Raw genomic sequence first — 22,544 nt, 5'->3', positions numbered from 1 at the left:
CGCTTGGTAAGTGTTTGACACAACCCAAACATGTCCAAAGTCGTTCTTTAGGTGCACAACATAGTAGTCTATCGATATATCGATGGTTTCATTGTTGTTACACTATTCCCTACATCGGGCAAGGGCCTACAAAGCGTCTGTAATGTAGAAACTGCGCTTGGTAGTGTTTGACACAACCCAAACATGTCCAAAGTCGTTCTTTAGGTACACAACATAGTAGTCTATCGATATATCGATGGTTTCATTGTTGTTACACTATTCTCCACATCGGGCAAGGGCCTACAAAGCGTCTGTAATGTAGAAACTGCGCTTGGTAGTGTTTGACACAACCCAAACATGTCCAAAGTCGTTCGTTAGGTACACAACATAGTAGTCTATCGATATATCGATGGTTTCATTGTTGTTACACTATTCTCCACATCGGGCAAGGGCCTACAAAGCGTCTGTAATGTAGAAACTGCGCCTGGTAGTGTATTATACAACCGAATCATGTCCAAAGTCGTTCTTAAGGTACAGAACATAGTAGTCTATCGATATATCGATGGTTTCATTGTTGTTACACTATTCCCTACATCGGGCAAGGGCCTACAAAGCGTCTGTAATGTAGAAACTGCGCTTGGTAGTGTTTGACACAACCCAAACATGTCCAAAGTCGTTCTTTAGGTACACAACATAGTAGTCTATCGATATATCGATGGTTTCATTGTTGTTACACTATTCTCCACATCGGGCAAGGGCCTACAAAGCGTCTGTAATGTAGAAACTGTGCCTGGTAGTGTATTACACAACCCAAACATGTCCAAAGTCGTTCTTTAGGTACAGAACATAGTAGTCTATCGATATATCGATGGTTTCATTGTTGTTACACTATTCTCCACATCGGGCAAGGGCCTACAAAGCGTCTGTAATGTAGAAACTGCGCTTGTTAGTGTTTGACACAACCCAAACATGTCCAAAGTCGTTCTTTAGGTACACAACATAGTAGTCTATCGATATATCGATGGTTTCATTGTTGTTACACTATTCTCCACATCGGGCAAGGGCCTACAAAGCGTCTGTAATGTAGAAACTGCGCTTGGTAGTGTTTGACACAACCCAAACATGTCCAAAGTCGTTCTTTAGGTACACAACATAGTAGTCTATCGATATATCGATGGTTTCATTGTTGTTACACTATTCTCCACATCGGGCAAGGGCCTACAAAGCGTCTGTAATGTAGAAACTGCGCCTGGTAGTGTATTACACAACCCAAACATGTCCAAAGTCGTTCTTTAGGTACACAACATAGTAGTCTATCGATATATCGATGGTTTCATTGTTGTTACACTATTCCCTACATCGGGCAAGGGCCTACAAAGCGTCTGTAATGTAGAAACTGCGCCTGGTAGTGTATTATACAACCGAATCATGTCCAAAGTCGTTCTTAAGGTACAGAACATAGTAGTCTATCGATATATCGATGGTTTCATTGTTGTTACACTATTCCCTACATCGGGCAAGGGCCTACAAAGCGTCTGTAATGTAGAAACTGCGCTTGGTAGTGTTTGACACAACCCAAACATGTCCAAAGTCGTTCTTTAGGTACACAACATAGTAGTCTATCGATATATCGATGGTTTCATTGTTGTTACACTATTCTCCACATCGGGCAAGGGCCTACAAAGCGTCTGTAATGTAGAAACTGCGCTTGGTAGTGTTTGACACAACCCAAACATGTCCAAAGTCGTTCTTTAGGTACACAACATAGTAGTCTATCGATATATCGATGGTTTCATTGTTGTTACACTATTCTCCACATCGGGCAAGGGCCTACAAAGCGTCTGTAATGTAGAAACTGCGCTTGGTAGTGTTTGACACAACCCAAACATGTCCAAAGTCGTTCTTTAGGTACACAACATAGTAGTCTATCGATATATCGATGGTTTCATTGTTGTTACACTATTCTCCACATCGGGCAAGGGCCTACAAAGCGTCTGTAATGTAGAAACTGCGCCTGGTAGTGTATTACACAACCCAAACATGTCCAAAGTCGTTCTTTAGGTACACAACATAGTAGTCTATCGATATATCGATGGTTTCATTGTTGTTACACTATTCTCTACATCGGGCAAGGGCCTACAAAGCGTCTATAATGTAGAAACTGCGCTTGGTAGTGTATTCTACAACCCAATCATGTCCAAAGTCGTTCTTTAGGTACACAACATAGTAGTCTATCGATATATCGATGGTTTCATTGTTGTTACACTATTCCCTACATCGGGCAAGGGCCTACAAAGCGTCTGTAATGTAGAAACTGCGCTTGGTAGTGTATTATACAACACAATCATGTCCAAAGTCGTTCTTTAGGTACACAACATGGTAGTCTATCGATATATCGATGGTTTCATTCTTGTTACACTATTCTCCACATCGGGCAAGGGCCTACAAAGCGTCTGTAATGTAGAAACTGCGCCTGGTAGTGTATTATACAATCCAAACATGTCCAAAGTCGTTCTTTAGGTACACAACATAGTAGTCTATCGATATATCGATGGTTTCATTGTTGTTACACTATTCCCTACATCGGGCAAGGGCCTACAAAGCGTCTGTAATGTAGAAACTGCGCCTGGTAGTGTATTATACAACCGAATCATGTCCAAAGTCGTTCTTAAGGTACAGAACATAGTAGTCTATCGATATATCGATGGTTTCATTGTTGTTACACTATTCCCTACATCGGGCAAGGGCCTACAAAGCGTCTGTAATGTAGAAACTGCGCTTGGTAGTGTTTGACACAACCCAAACATGTCCAAAGTCGTTCGTTAGGTACACAACATAGTAGTCTATCGATATATCGATGGTTTCATTGTTGTTACACTATTCCCTACATCGGGCAAGGGCCTACAAAGCGTCTGTAAAGTAGTAACTTCGCTTGGTAAGTGTTTGACACAACCCAAACATGTCCAAAGTCGTTCTTTAGGTGCACAACATAGTAGTCTATCGATATATCGATGGTTTCATTGTTGTTACACTATTCCCTACATCGGGCAAGGGCCTACAAAGCGTCTGTAATGTAGAAACTGCGCTTGGTAGTGTTTGACACAACCCAAACATGTCCAAAGTCGTTCTTTAGGTACACAACATAGTAGTCTATCGATATATCGATGGTTTCATTGTTGTTACACTATTCTCCACATCGGGCAAGGGCCTACAAAGCGTCTGTAATGTAGAAACTGCGCTTGGTAGTGTTTGACACAACCCAAACATGTCCAAAGTCGTTCGTTAGGTACACAACATAGTAGTCTATCGATATATCGATGGTTTCATTGTTGTTACACTATTCTCCACATCGGGCAAGGGCCTACAAAGCGTCTGTAATGTAGAAACTGCGCTTGGTAGTGTTTGACACAACCCAAACATGTCCAAAGTCGTTCTTTAGGTACACAACATAGTAGTCTATCGATATATCGATGGTTTCATTGTTGTTACACTATTCTCCACATCGGGCAAGGGCCTACAAAGCGTCTGTAATGTAGAAACTGCGCCTGGTAGTGTATTACACAACCCAAACATGTCCAAAGTCGTTCTTTAGGTACACAACATAGTAGTCTATCGATATATCGATGGTTTCATTGTTGTTACACTATTCCCTACATCGGGCAAGGGCCTACAAAGCGTCTGTAATGTAGAAACTGCGCCTGGTAGTGTATTATACAACCGAATCATGTCCAAAGTCGTTCTTTAGGTACACTACATAGTAGTCTATCGATATATCGATGGTTTCATTGTTGTTACACTATTCCCTACATCGGGCAAGGGCCTACAAAGCGTCTGTAATGTAGAAACTGCGCCTGGTAGTGTTTGACACAACCCAAACATGTCCAAAGTCGTTCGTTAGGTACACAACATAGTAGTCTATCGATATATCGATGGTTTCATTGTTGTTACACTATTCTCCACATCGGGCAAGGGCCTACAAAGCGTCTGTAATGTAGAAACTGCGCTTGGTAGTGTTTGACACAACCCAAACATGTCCAAAGTCGTTCTTTAGGTACACAACATAGTAGTCTATCGATATATCGATGGTTTCATTGTTGTTACACTATTCTCCACATCGGGCAAGGGCCTACAAAGCGTCTGTAATGTAGAAACTGCGCTTGGTAGTGTTTGACACAACCCAAACATGTCCAAAGTCGTTCTTTAGGTACACAACATAGTAGTCTATCGATATATCGATGGTTTCATTGTTGTTACACTATTCTCCACATCGGGCAAGGGCCTACAAAGCGTCTGTAATGTAGAAACTGCGCCTGGTAGTGTATTACACAACCCAAACATGTCCAAAGTCGTTCTTTAGGTACACAACATAGTAGTCTATCGATATATCGATGGTTTCATTGTTGTTACACTATTCCCTACATCGGGCAAGGGCCTACAAAGCGTCTGTAATGTAGAAACTGCGCCTGGTAGTGTATTATACAACCGAATCATGTCCAAAGTCGTTCTTAAGGTACAGAACATAGTAGTCTATCGATATATCGATGGTTTCATTGTTGTTACACTATTCTCCACATCGGGCAAGGGCCTACAAAGCGTCTGTAATGTAGAAACTGCGCCTGGTAGTGTATTACACAACCCAAACATGTCCAAAGTCGTTCTTTAGGTACACAACATAGTAGTCTATCGATATATCGATGGTTTCATTGTTGTTACACTATTCCCTACATCGGGCAAGGGCCTACAAAGCGTCTGTAATGTAGAAACTGCGCTTGGTAGTGTATTATACAACACAATCATGTCCAAAGTCGTTCTTTAGGTACACAACATGGTAGTCTATCGATATATCGATGGTTTCATTGTTGTTACACTATTCTCCACATCGGGCAAGGGCCTACAAAGCGTCTGTAATGTAGAAACTGCGCCTGGTAGTGTATTATACAATCCAAACATGTCCAAAGTCGTTCTTTAGGTACACAACATAGTAGTCTATCGATATATCGATGGTTTCATTGTTGTTACACTATTCCCTACATCGGGCAAGGGCCTACAAAGCGTCTGTAATGTAGAAACTGCGCCTGGTAGTGTATTATACAACCGAATCATGTCCAAAGTCGTTCTTAAGGTACAGAACATAGTAGTCTATCGATATATCGATGGTTTCATTGTTGTTACACTATTCCCTACATCGGGCAAGGGCCTACAAAGCGTCTGTAATGTAGAAACTGCGCTTGGTAGTGTTTGACACAACCCAAACATGTCCAAAGTCGTTCGTTAGGTACACAACATAGTAGTCTATCGATATATCGATGGTTTCATTGTTGTTACACTATTCCCTACATCGGGCAAGGGCCTACAAAGCGTCTGTAATGTAGAAACTTCGCTTGGTAAGTGTTTGACACAACCCAAACATGTCCAAAGTCGTTCTTTAGGTGCACAACATAGTAGTCTATCGATATATCGATGGTTTCATTGTTGTTACACTATTCTCCACATCGGGCAAGGGCCTACAAAGCGTCTGTAATGTAGAAACTGCGCTTGGTAGTGTTTGACACAACCCAAACATGTCCAAAGTCGTTCTTTAGGTACACAACATAGTAGTCTATCGATATATCGATGGTTTCATTGTTGTTACACTATTCTCCACATCGGGCAAGGGCCTACAAAGCGTCTGTAATGTAGAAACTGCGCCTGGTAGTGTATTACACAACCCAAACATGTCCAAAGTCGTTCTTTAGGTACACAACATAGTAGTCTATCGATATATCGATGGTTTCATTGTTGTTACACTATTCCCTACATCGGGCAAGGGCCTACAAAGCGTCTGTAATGTAGAAACTGCGCCTGGTAGTGTATTATACAACCGAATCATGTCCAAAGTCGTTCTTAAGGTACAGAACATAGTAGTCTATCGATATATCGATGGTTTCATTGTTGTTACACTATTCCCTACATCGGGCAAGGGCCTACAAAGCGTCTGTAATGTAGAAACTGCGCTTGGTAGTGTTTGACACAAACCAAACATGTCCAAAGTCGTTCTTTAGGTACACAACATAGTAGTCTATCGATATATCGATGGTTTCATTGTTGTTACACTATTCTCCACATCGGGCAAGGGCCTACAAAGCGTCTGTAATGTAGAAACTGCGCTTGGTAGTGTTTGACACAACCCAAACATGTCCAAAGTCGTTCTTTAGGTACACAACATAGTAGTCTATCGATATATCGATGGTTTCATTGTTGTTACACTATTCTCCACATCGGGCAAGGGCCTACAAAGCGTCTGTAATGTAGAAACTGCGCCTGGTAGTGTATTACACAACCCAAACATGTCCAAAGTCGTTCTTTAGGTACACAACATAGTAGTCTATCGATATATCGATGGTTTCATTGTTGTTACACTATTCCCTACATCGGGCAAGGGCCTACAAAGCGTCTGTAATGTAGAAACTGCGCTTGGTAGTGTATTATACAACCGAATCATGTCCAAAGTCGTTCTTAAGGTACAGAACATAGTAGTCTATCGATATATCGATGGTTTCATTGTTGTTACACTATTCCCTACATCGGGCAAGGGCCTACAAAGCGTCTGTAATGTAGAAACTGCGCTTGGTAGTGTTTGACACAAACCAAACATGTCCAAAGTCGTTCTTTAGGTACACAACATAGTAGTCTATCGATATATCGATGGTTTCATTGTTGTTACACTATTCTCCACATCGGGCAAGGGCCTACAAAGCGTCTGTAATGTAGAAACTGCGCTTGGTAGTGTTTGACACAACCCAAACATGTCCAAAGTCGTTCTTTAGGTACACAACATAGTAGTCTATCGATATATCGATGGTTTCATTGTTGTTACACTATTCTCCACATCGGGCAAGGGCCTACAAAGCGTCTGTAATGTAGAAACTGCGCCTGGTAGTGTATTACACAACCCAAACATGTCCAAAGTCGTTCTTTAGGTACACAACATAGTAGTCTATCGATATATCGATGGTTTCATTGTTGTTACACTATTCCCTACATCGGGCAAGGGCCTACAAAGCGTCTGTAATGTAGAAACTGCGCTTGGTAGTGTATTATACAACACAATCATGTCCAAAGTCGTTCTTTAGGTACACAACATGGTAGTCTATCGATATATCGATGGTTTCATTGTTGTTACACTATTCTCCACATCGGGCAAGGGCCTACAAAGCGTCTGTAATGTAGAAACTGCGCCTGGTAGTGTATTATACAATCCAAACATGTCCAAAGTCGTTCTTTAGGTACACAACATAGTAGTCTATCGATATATCGATGGTTTCATTGTTGTTACACTATTCCCTACATCGGGCAAGGGCCTACAAAGCGTCTGTAATGTAGAAACTGCGCCTGGTAGTGTATTATACAACCGAATCATGTCCAAAGTCGTTCTTAAGGTACAGAACATAGTAGTCTATCGATATATCGATGGTTTCATTGTTGTTACACTATTCCCTACATCGGGCAAGGGCCTACAAAGCGTCTGTAATGTAGAAACTGCGCTTGGTAGTGTTTGACACAACCCAAACATGTCCAAAGTCGTTCGTTAGGTACACAACATAGTAGTCTATCGATATATCGATGGTTTCATTGTTGTTACACTATTCCCTACATCGGGCAAGGGCCTACAAAGCGTCTGTAATGTAGAAACTTCGCTTGGTAAGTGTTTGACACAACCCAAACATGTCCAAAGTCGTTCTTTAGGTGCACAACATAGTAGTCTATCGATATATCGATGGTTTCATTGTTGTTACACTATTCTCCACATCGGGCAAGGGCCTACAAAGCGTCTGTAATGTAGAAACTGCGCTTGGTAGTGTTTGACACAACCCAAACATGTCCAAAGTCGTTCTTTAGGTACACAACATAGTAGTCTATCGATATATCGATGGTTTCATTGTTGTTACACTATTCTCCACATCGGGCAAGGGCCTACAAAGCGTCTGTAATGTAGAAACTGCGCCTGGTAGTGTATTACACAACCCAAACATGTCCAAAGTCGTTCTTTAGGTACACAACATAGTAGTCTATCGATATATCGATGGTTTCATTCTTGTTACACTATTCCCTACATCGGGCAAGGGCCTACAAAGCGTCTGTAATGTAGAAACTGCGCCTGGTAGTGTGTTATACAACCGAATCATGTCCAAAGTCGTTCTTAAGGTACAGAACATAGTAGTCTATCGATATATCGATGGTTTCATTGTTGTTACACTATTCCCTACATCGGGCAAGGGCCTACAAAGCGTCTGTAATGTAGAAACTGCGCTTGGTAGTGTTTGACACAAACCAAACATGTCCAAAGTCGTTCTTTAGGTACACAACATAGTAGTCTATCGATATATCGATGGTTTCATTGTTGTTACACTATTCTCCACATCGGGCAAGGGCCTACAAAGCGTCTGTAATGTAGAAACTGCGCTTGGTAGTGTTTGACACAACCCAAACATGTCCAAAGTCGTTCTTTAGGTACACAACATAGTAGTCTATCGATATATCGATGGTTTCATTGTTGTTACACTATTCTCCACATCGGGCAAGGGCCTACAAAGCGTCTGTAATGTAGAAACTGCGCCTGGTAGTGTATTACACAACCCAAACATGTCCAAAGTCGTTCTTTAGGTACACAACATAGTAGTCTATCGATATATCGATGGTTTCATTGTTGTTACACTATTCCCTACATCGGGCAAGGGCCTACAAAGCGTCTGTAATGTAGAAACTGCGCTTGGTAGTGTATTATACAACCGAATCATGTCCAAAGTCGTTCTTAAGGTACAGAACATAGTAGTCTATCGATATATCGATGGTTTCATTGTTGTTACACTATTCCCTACATCGGGCAAGGGCCTACAAAGCGTCTGTAATGTAGAAACTGCGCTTGGTAGTGTTTGACACAAACCAAACATGTCCAAAGTCGTTCTTTAGGTACACAACATAGTAGTCTATCGATATATCGATGGTTTCATTGTTGTTACACTATTCTCCACATCGGGCAAGGGCCTACAAAGCGTCTGTAATGTAGAAACTGCGCTTGGTAGTGTTTGACACAACCCAAACATGTCCAAAGTCGTTCTTTAGGTACACAACATAGTAGTCTATCGATATATCGATGGTTTCATTGTTGTTACACTATTCTCCACATCGGGCAAGGGCCTACAAAGCGTCTGTAATGTAGAAACTGCGCCTGGTAGTGTATTACACAACCCAAACATGTCCAAAGTCGTTCTTTAGGTACACAACATAGTAGTCTATCGATATATCGATGGTTTCATTGTTGTTACACTATTCCCTACATCGGGCAAGGGCCTACAAAGCGTCTGTAATGTAGAAACTGCGCTTGGTAGTGTTTGACACAACCCAAACATGTCCAAAGTCGTTCGTTAGGTACAGAACATAGTAGTCTATCGATATATCGATGGTTTCATTGTTGTTACACTATTCCCTACATCGGGCAAGGGCCTACAAAGCGTCTGTAATGTAGAAACTGCGCCTGGTAGTGTATTATACAACCGAATCATGTCCAAAGTCGTTCTTAAGGTACAGAACATAGTAGTCTATCGATATATCGATGGCTTCATTGTTGTTACACTATTCTCCACATCGGGCAAGGGCCTACAAAGCGTCTGTAATGTAGAAACTGCGCCTGGTAGTGTATTACACAACCCAAACATGTCCAAAGTCGTTCTTTAGGTACACAACATAGTAGTCTATCGATATATCGATGGTTTCATTGTTGTTACACTATTCCCTACATCGGGCAAGGGCCTACAAAGCGTCTGTAATGTAGAAACTGCGCCTGGTAGTGTATTATACAACACAATCATGTCCAAAGTCGTTCTTTAGGTACACAACATGGTAGTCTATCGATATATCGATGGTTTCATTGTTGTTACACTATTCTCCACATCGGGCAAGGGCCTACAAAGCGTCTGTAATGTAGAAACTGCGCCTGGTAGTGTATTATACAATCCAAACATGTCCAAAGTCGTTCTTTAGGTACACAACATAGTAGTCTATCGATATATCGATGGTTTCATTGTTGTTACACTATTCCCTACATCGGGCAAGGGCCTACAAAGCGTCTGTAATGTAGAAACTGCGCCTGGTAGTGTATTATACAACCGAATCATGTCCAAAGTCGTTCTTAAGGTACAGAACATAGTAGTCTATCGATATATCGATGGTTTCATTGTTGTTACACTATTCCCTACATCGGGCAAGGGCCTACAAAGCGTCTGTAATGTAGAAACTGCGCTTGGTAGTGTTTGACACAACCCAAACATGTCCAAAGTCGTTCGTTAGGTACACAACATAGTAGTCTATCGATATATCGATGGTTTCATTGTTGTTACACTATTCCCTACATCGGGCAAGGGCCTACAAAGCGTCTGTAATGTAGAAACTTCGCTTGGTAAGTGTTTGACACAACCCAAACATGTCCAAAGTCGTTCTTTAGGTGCACAACATAGTAGTCTATCGATATATCGATGGTTTCATTGTTGTTACACTATTCTCCACATCGGGCAAGGGCCTACAAAGCGTCTGTAATGTAGAAACTGCGCTTGGTAGTGTTTGACACAACCCAAACATGTCCAAAGTCGTTCTTTAGGTACACAACATAGTAGTCTATCGATATATCGATGGTTTCATTGTTGTTACACTATTCTCCACATCGGGCAAGGGCCTACAAAGCGTCTGTAATGTAGAAACTGCGCCTGGTAGTGTATTACACAACCCAAACATGTCCAAAGTCGTTCTTTAGGTACACAACATAGTAGTCTATCGATATATCGATGGTTTCATTGTTGTTACACTATTCCCTACATCGGGCAAGGGCCTACAAAGCGTCTGTAATGTAGAAACTGCGCCTGGTAGTGTATTATACAACCGAATCATGTCCAAAGTCGTTCTTAAGGTACAGAACATAGTAGTCTATCGATATATCGATGGTTTCATTGTTGTTACACTATTCCCTACATCGGGCAAGGGCCTACAAAGCGTCTGTAATGTAGAAACTGCGCTTGGTAGTGTTTGACACAAACCAAACATGTCCAAAGTCGTTCTTTAGGTACACAACATAGTAGTCTATCGATATATCGATGGTTTCATTGTTGTTACACTATTCTCCACATCGGGCAAGGGCCTACAAAGCGTCTGTAATGTAGAAACTGCGCTTGGTAGTGTTTGACACAACCCAAACATGTCCAAAGTCGTTCTTTAGGTACACAACATAGTAGTCTATCGATATATCGATGGTTTCATTGTTGTTACACTATTCTCCACATCGGGCAAGGGCCTACAAAGCGTCTGTAATGTAGAAACTGCGCCTGGTAGTGTATTACACAACCCAAACATGTCCAAAGTCGTTCTTTAGGTACACAACATAGTAGTCTATCGATATATCGATGGTTTCATTGTTGTTACACTATTCCCTACATCGGGCAAGGGCCTACAAAGCGTCTGTAATGTAGAAACTGCGCTTGGTAGTGTATTATACAACCGAATCATGTCCAAAGTCGTTCTTAAGGTACAGAACATAGTAGTCTATCGATATATCGATGGTTTCATTGTTGTTACACTATTCCCTACATCGGGCAAGGGCCTACAAAGTGTCTGTAATGTAGAAACTGCGCTTGGTAGTGTTTGACACAACCCAAACATGTCCAAAGTCGTTCTTTAGGTACACAACATAGTAGTCTATCGATATATCGATGGTTTCATTGTTGTTACACTATTCTCCACATCGGGCAAGGGCCTACAAAGCGTCTGTAATGTAGAAACTGCGCTTGGTAGTGTTTGACACAACCCAAACATGTCCAAAGTCGTTCTTTAGGTACACAACATAGTAGTCTATCGATATATCGATGGTTTCATTGTTGTTACACTATTCTCCACATCGGGCAAGGGCCTACAAAGCGTCTGTAATGTAGAAACTGCGCCTGGTAGTGTATTACACAACCCAAACATGTCCAAAGTCGTTCTTTAGGTACACAACATAGTAGTCTATCGATATATCGATGGTTTCATTGTTGTTACACTATTCCCTACATCGGGCAAGGGCCTACAAAGCGTCTGTAATGTAGAAACTGCGCCTGGTAGTGTATTATACAACCGAATCATGTCCAAAGTCGTTCTTAAGGTACAGAACATAGTAGTCTATCGATATATCGATGGTTTCATTGTTGTTACACTATTCCCTACATCGGGCAAGGGCCTACAAAGCGTCTGTAATGTAGAAACTGCGCTTGGTAGTGTTTGACACAACCCAAACATGTCCAAAGTCGTTCGTTAGGTACAGAACATAGTAGTCTATCGATATATCGATGGTTTCATTGTTGTTACACTATTCCCTACATCGGGCAAGGGCCTACAAAGCGTCTGTAATGTAGAAACTGCGCCTGGTAGTGTATTATACAACCGAATCATGTCCAAAGTCGTTCTTAAGGTACAGAACATAGTAGTCTATCGATATATCGATGGTTTCATTGTTGTTACACTATTCTCCACATCGGGCAAGGGCCTACAAAGCGTCTGTAATGTAGAAACTGCGCTTGGTAGTGTTTGACACAACCCAAACATGTCCAAAGTCGTTCTTTAGGTACACAACATAGTAGTCTATCGATATATCGATGGTTTCATTGTTGTTACACTATTCTCCACATCGGGCAAGGGCCTACAAAGCGTCTGTAATGTAGAAACTGTGCCTGGTAGTGTATTACACAACCCAAACATGTCCAAAGTCGTTCTTTAGGTACACAACATAGTAGTCTATCGATATATCGATGGTTTCATTGTTGTTACACTATTCCCTACATCGGGCAAGGGCCTACAAAGCGTCTGTAATGTAGAAACTGCGCCTGGTAGTGTATTATACAACCGAATCATGTCCAAAGTCGTTCTTAAGGTACAGAACATAGTAGTCTATCGATATATCGATGGTTTCATTGTTGTTACACTATTCCCTACATCGGGCAAGGGCCTACAAAGCGTCTGTAATGTAGAAACTGCGCTTGGTAGTGTTTGACACAACCCAAACATGTCCAAAGTCGTTCGTTAGGTACACAACATAGTAGTCTATCGATATATCGATGGTTTCATTGTTGTTACACTATTCTCCACATCGGGCAAGGGCCTACAAAGCGTCTGTAATGTAGAAACTGCGCTTGGTAGTGTTTGACACAACCCAAACATGTCCAAAGTCGTTCTTTAGGTACACAACATAGTAGTCTATCGATATATCGATGGTTTCATTGTTGTTACACTATTCTCCACATCGGGCAAGGGCCTACAAAGCGTCTGTAATGTAGAAACTGCGCCTGGTAGTGTATTACACAACCCAAACATGTCCAAAGTCGTTCTTTAGGTACACAACATAGTAGTCTATCGATATATCGATGGTTTCATTGTTGTTACACTATTCTCTACATCGGGCAAGGGCCTACAAAGCGTCTGTAATGTAGAAACTGCGCTTGGTAGTGTATTATACAACCCAATCATGTCCAAAGTCGTTCTTTAGGTACACAACATAGTAGTCTATCGATATATCGATGGTTTCATTGTTGTTACACTATTCCCTACATCGGGCAAGGGCCTACAAAGCGTCTGTAATGTAGAAACTGCGCTTGGTAGTGTATTATACAACCGAATCATGTCCAAAGTCGTTCTTAAGGTACAGAACATAGTAGTCTATCGATATATCGATGGTTTCATTGTTGTTACACTATTCCCTACATCGGGCAAGGGCCTACAAAGCGTCTGTAATGTAGAAACTGCGCTTGGTAGTGTTTGACACAACCCAAACATGTCCAAAGTCGTTCGTTAGGTACACAACATAGTAGTCTATCGATATATCGATGGTTTCATTGTTGTTACACTATTCCCTACATCGGGCAAGGGCCTACAAAGCGTCTGTAAAGTAGAAACTTCGCTTGGTAAGTGTTTGACACAACCCAAACATGTCCAAAGTCGTTCTTTAGGTGCACAACATAGTAGTCTATCGATATATCGATGGTTTCATTGTTGTTACACTATTCTCCACATCGGGCAAGGGCCTACAAAGCGTCTGTAATGTAGAAACTGCGCTTGGTAGTGTTTGACACAACCCAAACATGTCCAAAGTCGTTCTTTAGGTACACAACATAGTAGTCTATCGATATATCGATGGTTTCATTGTTGTTACACTATTCTCCACATCGGGCAAGGGCCTACAAAGCGTCTGTAATGTAGAAACTGCGCCTGGTAGTGTATTACACAACCCAAACATGTCCAAAGTCGTTCTTTAGGTACACAACATAGTAGTCCATCGATATATCGATGGTTTCATTGTTGTTACACTATTCCCTACATCGGGCAAGGGCCTACAAAGCGTCTGTAATGTAGAAACTGCGCCTGGTAGTGTATTATACAACCGAATCATGTCCAAAGTCGTTCTTAAGGTACAGAACATAGTAGTCTATCGATATATCGATGGTTTCATTGTTGTTACACTATTCCCTACATCGGGCAAGGGCCTACAAAGCGTCTGTAATGTAGAAACTGCGCTTGTTAGTGTTTGACACAACCCAAACATGTCCAAAGTCGTTCTTTAGGTACACAACATAGTAGTCTATCGATATATCGATGGTTTCATTGTTGTTACACTATTCTCCACATCGGGCAAGGGCCTACAAAGCGTCTGTAATGTAGAAACTGCGCTTGGTAGTGTTTGACACAACCCAAACATGTCCAAAGTCGTTCTTTAGGTACACAACATAGTAGTCTATCGATATATCGATGGTTTCATTGTTGTTACACTATTCTCCACATCGGACAAGGGCCTACAAAGCGTCTGTAATGTAGAAACTGCGCCTGGTAGTGTATTACACAACCCAAACATGTCCAAAGTCGTTCTTTAGGTACACAACATAGTAGTCTATCGATATATCGATGGTTTCATTGTTGTTACACTATTCCCTACATCGGGCAAGGGCCTACAAAGCGTCTGTAATGTAGAAACTGCGCTTGGTAGTGTATTATACAACCGAATCATGTCCAAAGTCGTTCTTAAGGTACAGAACATAGTAGTCTATCGATATATCGATGGTTTCATTGTTGTTACACTATTCCCTACATCGGGCAAGGGCCTACAAAGCGTCTGTAATGTAGAAACTGCGCTTGGTAGTGTTTGACACAACCCAAACATGTCCAAAGTCGTTCGTTAGGTACACAACATAGTAGTCTATCGATATATCGATGGTTTCATTGTTGTTACACTATTCTCCACATCGGGCAAGGGCCTACAAAGCGTCTGTAATGTAGAAACTGCGCCTGGTAGTGTATTATACAACCGAATCATGTCCAAAGTCGTTCTTAAGGTACAGAACATAGTAGTCTATCGATATATCGATGGTTTCATTGTTGTTACACTATTCCCTACATCGGGCAAGGGCCTACAAAGCGTCTGTAATGTAGAAACTGCGCTTGGTAGTGTTTGACACAACCCAAACATGTCCAAAGTCGTTCTTTAGGTACACAACATAGTAGTCTATCGATATATCGATGGTTTCATTGTTGTTACACTATTCTCCACATCGGGCAAGGGCCTACAAAGCGTCTGTAATGTAGAAACTGTGCCTGGTAGTGTATTACACAACCCAAACATGTCCAAAGTCGTTCTTTAGGTACAGAACATAGTAGTCTATCGATATATCGATGGTTTCATTGTTGTTACACTATTCCCTACATCGGGCAAGGGCCTACAAAGCGTCTGTAATGTAGAAACTGCGCCTGGTAGTGTATTATACAACCGAATCATGTCCAAAGTCGTTCTTAAGGTACAGAACATAGTAGTCTATCGATATATCGATGGTTTCATTGTTGTTACACTATTCTCCACATCGGGCAAGGGCCTACAAAGCGTCTGTAATGTAGAAACTGCGCTTGTTAGTGTTTGACACAACCCAAACATGTCCAAAGTCGTTCTTTAGGTACACAACATAGTAGTCTATCGATATATCGATGGTTTCATTGTTGTTACACTATTCTCCACATCGGGCAAGGGCCTACAAAGCGTCTGTAATGTAGAAACTGCGCTTGTTAGTGTTTGACACAACCCAAACATGTCCAAAGTCGTTCTTTAGGTACACAACATAGTAGTCTATCGATATATCGATGGTTTCATTGTTGTTACACTATTCTCCACATCGGGCAAGGGCCTACAAAGCGTCTGTAATGTAGAAACTGCGCCTGGTAGTGTTTGACACAACCCAAACATGTCCAAAGTCGTTCTTTAGGTACACAACATAGTAGTCTATCGATATATCGATGGTTTCATTGTTGCTACACTATTCCCTACATCGGGCAAGGGCCTACAAAGCGTCTGTAATGTAGAAACTGCGCCTGGTAGTGTATTATACAACCGAATCATGTCCAAAGTCGTTCTTAAGGTACAGAACATAGTAGTCTATCGATATATCGATGGTTTCATTGTTGTTACACTATTCCCTACATCGGGCAAGGGCCTACAAAGCGTCTGTAATGTAGAAACTGCGCTTGTTAGTGTTTGACACAACCCAAACATGTCCAAAGTCGTTCTTTAGGTACACAACATAGTAGTCTATCGATATATCGATGGTTTCATTGTTGTTACACTATTCTCCACATCGGGCAAGGGCCTACAAAGCGTCTGTAATGTAGAAACTGCGCTTGGTAGTGTTTGACACAACCCAAACATGTCCAAAGTCGTTCTTTAGGTACACAACATAGTAGTCTATCGATATATCGATGGTTTCATTGTTGTTACACTATTCTCCACATCGGGCAAGGGCCTACAAAGCGTCTGTAATGTAGAAACTGCGCTTGGTAGTGTTTGACACAACCCAAACATGTCCAAAGTCGTTCTTTAGGTACACAACATAGTAGTCTATCGATATATCGATGGTTTCATTGTTGTTACACTATTCTCCACATCGGGCAAGGGCCTACAAAGCGTCTGTAATGTAGAAACTGCGCCTGGTAGTGTATAACACAACCCAAACATGTCCAAAGTCGTTCTTTAGGTACACAACATAGTAGTCTATCGATATATCGATGGTTTCATTGTTGTTACACTATTCTCTACATCGGGCAAGGGCCTACAAAGCGTCTGTAATGTAGAAACTGCGCTTGGTAGTGTATTATACAACCCAATCATGTCCAAAGTCGTTCTTTAGGTACACAACATAGTAGTCTATCGATATATCGATGGTTTCATTGTTGTTACACTATTCCCTACATCGGGCAAGGGCCTACAAAGCGTCTGTAATGTAGAAACTGCGCTTGTTAGTGTTTGACACAACCCAAACATGTCCAAAGTCGTTCTTTAGGTACACAACATAGTAGTCTATCGATATATCGATGGTTTCATTGTTGTTACACTATTCTCCACATCGGGCAAGGGCCTACAAAGCGTCTGTAATGTAGAAACTGCGCTTGGTAGTGTTTGACACAACCCAAACATGTCCAAAGTCGTTCTTTAGGTACACAACATAGTAGTCTATCGATATATCGATGGTTTCATTGTTGTTACACTATTCTCCACATCGGGCAAGGGCCTACAAAGCGTCTGTAATGTAGAAACTGCGCTTGGTAGTGTTTGACACAACCCAAACATGTCCAAAGTCGTTCTTTAGGTACACAACATAGTAGTCTATCGATATATCGATGGTTTCATTGTTGTTACACTATTCTCCACATCGGGCAAGGGCCTACAAAGCGTCTGTAATGTAGAAACTGCGCCTGGTAGTGTATAACACAACCCAAACATGTCCAAAGTCGTTCTTTAGGTACACAACATAGTAGTCTATCGATATATCGATGGTTTCATTGTTGTTACACTATTCTCTACATCGGGCAAGGGCCTACAAAGCGTCTGTAATGTAGAAACTGCGCTTGGTAGTGTATTATACAACCCAATCATGTCCAAAGTCGTTCTTTAGGTACACAACATAGTAGTCTATCGATATATCGATGGTTTCATTGTTGTTACACTATTCCCTACATCGGGCAAGGGCCTACAAAGCGTCTGTAATGTAGAAACTGCGCTTGGTAGTGTATTATACAACACAATCATGTCCAAAGTCGTTCTTTAGGTACACAACATGGTAGTCTATCGATATATCGATGGTTTCATTCTTGTTACACTATTCTCCACATCGGGCAAGGGCCTACAAAGCGTCTGTAATGTAGAAACTGCGCCTGGTAGTGTATTATACAATCCAAACATGTCCAAAGTCGTTCTTTAGGTACACAACATAGTAGTCTATCGATATATCGATGGTTTCATTGTTGTTACACTATTCCCTACATCGGGCAAGGGCCTACAAAGCGTCTGTAATGTAGAAACTGCGCCTGGTAGTGTATTATACAACCGAATCATGTCCAAAGTCGTTCTTAAGGTACAGAACATAGTAGTCTATCGATATATCGATGGTTTCATTGTTGTTACACTATTCCCTACATCGGGCAAGGGCCTACAAAGCGTCTGTAATGTAGAAACTGCGCTTGGTAGTGTTTGACACAACCCAAACATGTCCAAAGTCGTTCGTTAGGTACACAACATAGTAGTCTATCGATATATCGATGGTTTCATTGTTGTTACACTATTCCCTACATCGGGCAAGGGCCTACAAAGCGTCTGTAAAGTAGAAACTTCGCTTGGTAAGTGTTTGACACAACCCAAAAATGTCCAAAGTCGTTCTTTAGGTGCACAACATAGTAGTCTATCGATATATCGATGGTTTCATTGTTGTTACACTATTCTCCACATCGGGCAAGGGCCTACAAAGCGTCTGTAATGTAGAAACTGCGCTTGGTAGTGTTTGACACAACCCAAACATGTCCAAAGTCGTTCTTTAGGTACACAACATAGTAGTCTATCGATATATCGATGGTTTCATTGTTGTTACACTATTCTCCACATCGGGCAAGGGCCTACAAAGCGTCTGTAATGTAGAAACTGCGCCTGGTAGTGTATTACACAACCCAAACATGTCCAAAGTCGTTCTTTAGGTACACAACATAGTAGTCTATCGATATATCGATGGTTTCATTGTTGTTACACTATTCCCTACATCGGGCAAGGGCCTACAAAGCGTCTGTAATGTAGAAACTGCGCCTGGTAGTGTATTATACAACCGAATCATGTCCAAAGTCGTTCTTTAGGTACAGAACATAGTAGTCTATCGATATATCGATGGTTTCATTGTTGTTACACTATTCCCTACATCGGGCAAGGGCCTACAAAGCGTCTGTAATGTAGAAACTGCGCTTGGTAGTGTTTGACACAACCCAAACATGTCCAAAGTCGTTCTTTAGGTACACAACATAGTAGTCTATCGATATATCGATGGTTTCATTGTTGTTACACTATTCTCCACATCGGGCAAGGGCCTACAAAGCGTCTGTAATGTAGAAACTGCGCTTGGTAGTGTATTATACAACCCAATCATGTCCAAAGTCGTTCTTTAGGTACACAACATAGTAGTCTATCGATATATCGATGGTTTCATTGTTGTTACACTATTCCCTACATCGGGCAAGGGCCTACAAAGCGTCTGTAATGTAGAAACTGCGCTTGGTAGTGTTTGACACAACCCAAACATGTCCAAAGTCGTTCTTTAGGTACACAACATAGTAGTCTATCGATATATCGATGGTTTCATTGTTGTTACACTATTCTCCACATCGGGCAAGGGCCTACAAAGCGTCTGTAATGTAGAAACTGCGCCTGGTAGTGTATTACACAACCCAAACATGTCCAAAGTCGTTCTTTAGGTACACAACATAGTAGTCTATCGATATATCGATGGTTTCATTGTTGTTACACTATTCCCTACATCGGGCAAGGGCCTACAAAGCGTCTGTAATGTAGAAACTGCGCCTGGTAGTGTATTATACAACCGAATCATGTCCAAAGTCGTTCTTAAGGTACAGAACATAGAAGTCTATCGATATATCGATGGTTTCATTGTTGTTACACTATTCTCCACATCGGGCAAGGGCCTACAAAGCGTCTGTAATGTAGAAACTGCGCTTGGTAGTGTTTGACACAACCCAAACATGTCCAAAGTCGTTCTTTAGGTACACAACATAGTAGTCTATCGATATATCGATGGTTTCATTGTTGTTACACTATTCTCTACATCGGGCAAGGGCCTACAAAGCGTCTGTAATGTAGAAACTGCGCTTGGTAGTGTGTTATACAACCCAATCATGTCCAAAGTCGTTCTTTAGGTACACAACATAGTAGTCTATCGATACATCGATGGTTTCATTGTTGTTACACTATTCCCTACATCGGGCAAGGGCCTACAAAGCGTCTGTAATGTAGAAACTGCGCTTGGTAGTGTTTGACACAACCCAAACATGTCCAAAGTCGTTCTTTAGGTACACAACATAGTAGTCTATCGATATATCGATGGTTTCATTGTTGTTACACTATTCTCCACATCGGGCAAGGGCCTACAAAGCGTCTGTAATGTAGAAACTGCGCCTGGTAGTGTATTACACAACCCAAACATGTCCAAAGTCGTTCTTTAGGTACACAACATAGTAGTCTATCGATATATCGATGGTTTCATTGTTGTTACACTATTCCCTACATCGGGCAAGGGCCTACAAAGCGTCTGTAATGTAGAAACTGCGCCTGGTAGTGTATTATACAACCGAATCATGTCCAAAGTCGTTCTTAAGGTACAGAACATAGTAGTCTATCGATATATCGATGGTTTCATTGTTGTTACACTATTCCCTACATCGGGCAAGGGCCTACAAAGCGTCTGTAATGTAGAAACTGCGCTTGGTAGTGTTTGACACAACCCAAACATGTCCAAAGTCGTTCTTTAGGTACACAACATAGTAGTCTATCGATATATCGATGGTTTCATTGTTGTTACACTATTCTCCACATCGGGCAAGGGCCTACAAAGCGTCTGTAATGTAGAAACTGCGCTTGGTAGTGTTTGACACAACCCAAACATGTCCAAAGTCGTTCTTTAGGTACACAACATAGTAGTCTATCGATATATCGATGGTTTCATTGTTGTTACACTATTCCCTACATCGGGCAAGGGCCTACAAAGCGTCTGTAATGTAGAAACTGCGCTTGGTAGTGTTTGACACAACCCAAACATGTCCAAAGTCGTTCTTTAGGTACACAACATAGTAGTCTATCGATATATCGATGGTTTCATTGTTGTTACACTATTCTCCACATCGGGCAAGGGCCTACAAAGCGTCTGTAATGTAGAAACTGTGCCTGGTAGTGTATTACACAACCCAAACATGTCCAAAGTCGTTCTTAAGGTACAGAACATAGTAGTCTATCGATATATCGATGGTTTCATTGTTGTTACACTATTCCCTACATCGGGCAAGGGCCTACAAAGCGTCTGTAATGTAGAAACTGCGCTTGGTAGTGTATTATACAACCCAATCATGTCCAAAGTCGTTCTTAAGGTACAGAACATAGTAGTCTATCGATATATCGATGGTTTCATTGTTGTTACACTATTCTCCACATCGGGCAAGGGCCTACAAAGCGTCTGTAATGTAGAAACTGCGCTTGGTAGTGTTTGACACAACCCAAACATGTCCAAAGTCGTTCTTTAGGTACACAACATAGTAGTCTATCGATATATCGATGGTTTCATTGTTGTTACACTATTCTCCACATCGGGCAAGGGCCTACAAAGCGTCTGTAATGTAGAAACTGCGCTTGGTAGTGTATTATACAACACAATCATGTCCAAAGTCGTTCTTTAGGTACAGAACATAGTAGTCTATCGATATATCGATGGTTTCATTGTTGTTACACTATTCCCTACATCGGGCAAGGGCCTACAAAGCGTCTGTAATGTAGAAACTGCGCTTGGTAGTGTTTGACACAACCCAAACATGTCCAAAGTCGTTCTTTAGGTACACAACATAGTAGTCTATCGATATATCGATGGTTTCATTGTTGTTACACTATTCTCCACATCGGGCAAGGGCCTACAAAGCGTCTGTAATGTAGAAACTGCGCTTGGTAGTGTTTGACACAACCCAAACATGTCCAAAGTCGTTCTTTAGGTACACAACATAGTAGTCTATCGATATATCGATGGTTTCATTGTTGTTACACTATTCTCCACATCGGGCAAGGGCCTACAAAGCGTCTGTAATGTAGAAACTGCGCTTGGTAGTGTTTGACACAACCCAAACATGTCCAAAGTCGTTCTTTAGGTACACAACATAGTAGTCTATCGATATATCGATGGTTTCATTGTTGTTACACTATTCTCCACATCGGGCAAGGGCCTACAAAGCGTCTGTAATGTAGAAACTGCGCCTGGTAGTGTATTACACAACCCAAACATGTCCAAAGTCGTTCTATAGGTACACAACATAGTAGTCTATCGATATATCGATGGTTTCATTGTTGTTACACTATTCCCTACATCGGGCAAGGGCCTACAAAGCGTCTGTAATGTAGAAACTGCGCCTGGTAGTGTATTATACAACGGAATCATGTCCAAAGTCGTTCT

Source organism: Haliotis asinina, chromosome 14, assembly GCF_037392515.1.
Source record: "Haliotis asinina isolate JCU_RB_2024 chromosome 14, JCU_Hal_asi_v2, whole genome shotgun sequence".
NCBI classification, from domain to species: domain Eukaryota; kingdom Metazoa; phylum Mollusca; class Gastropoda; order Lepetellida; family Haliotidae; genus Haliotis; species Haliotis asinina.
This window is presented reverse-complemented; position numbering follows the sequence as displayed.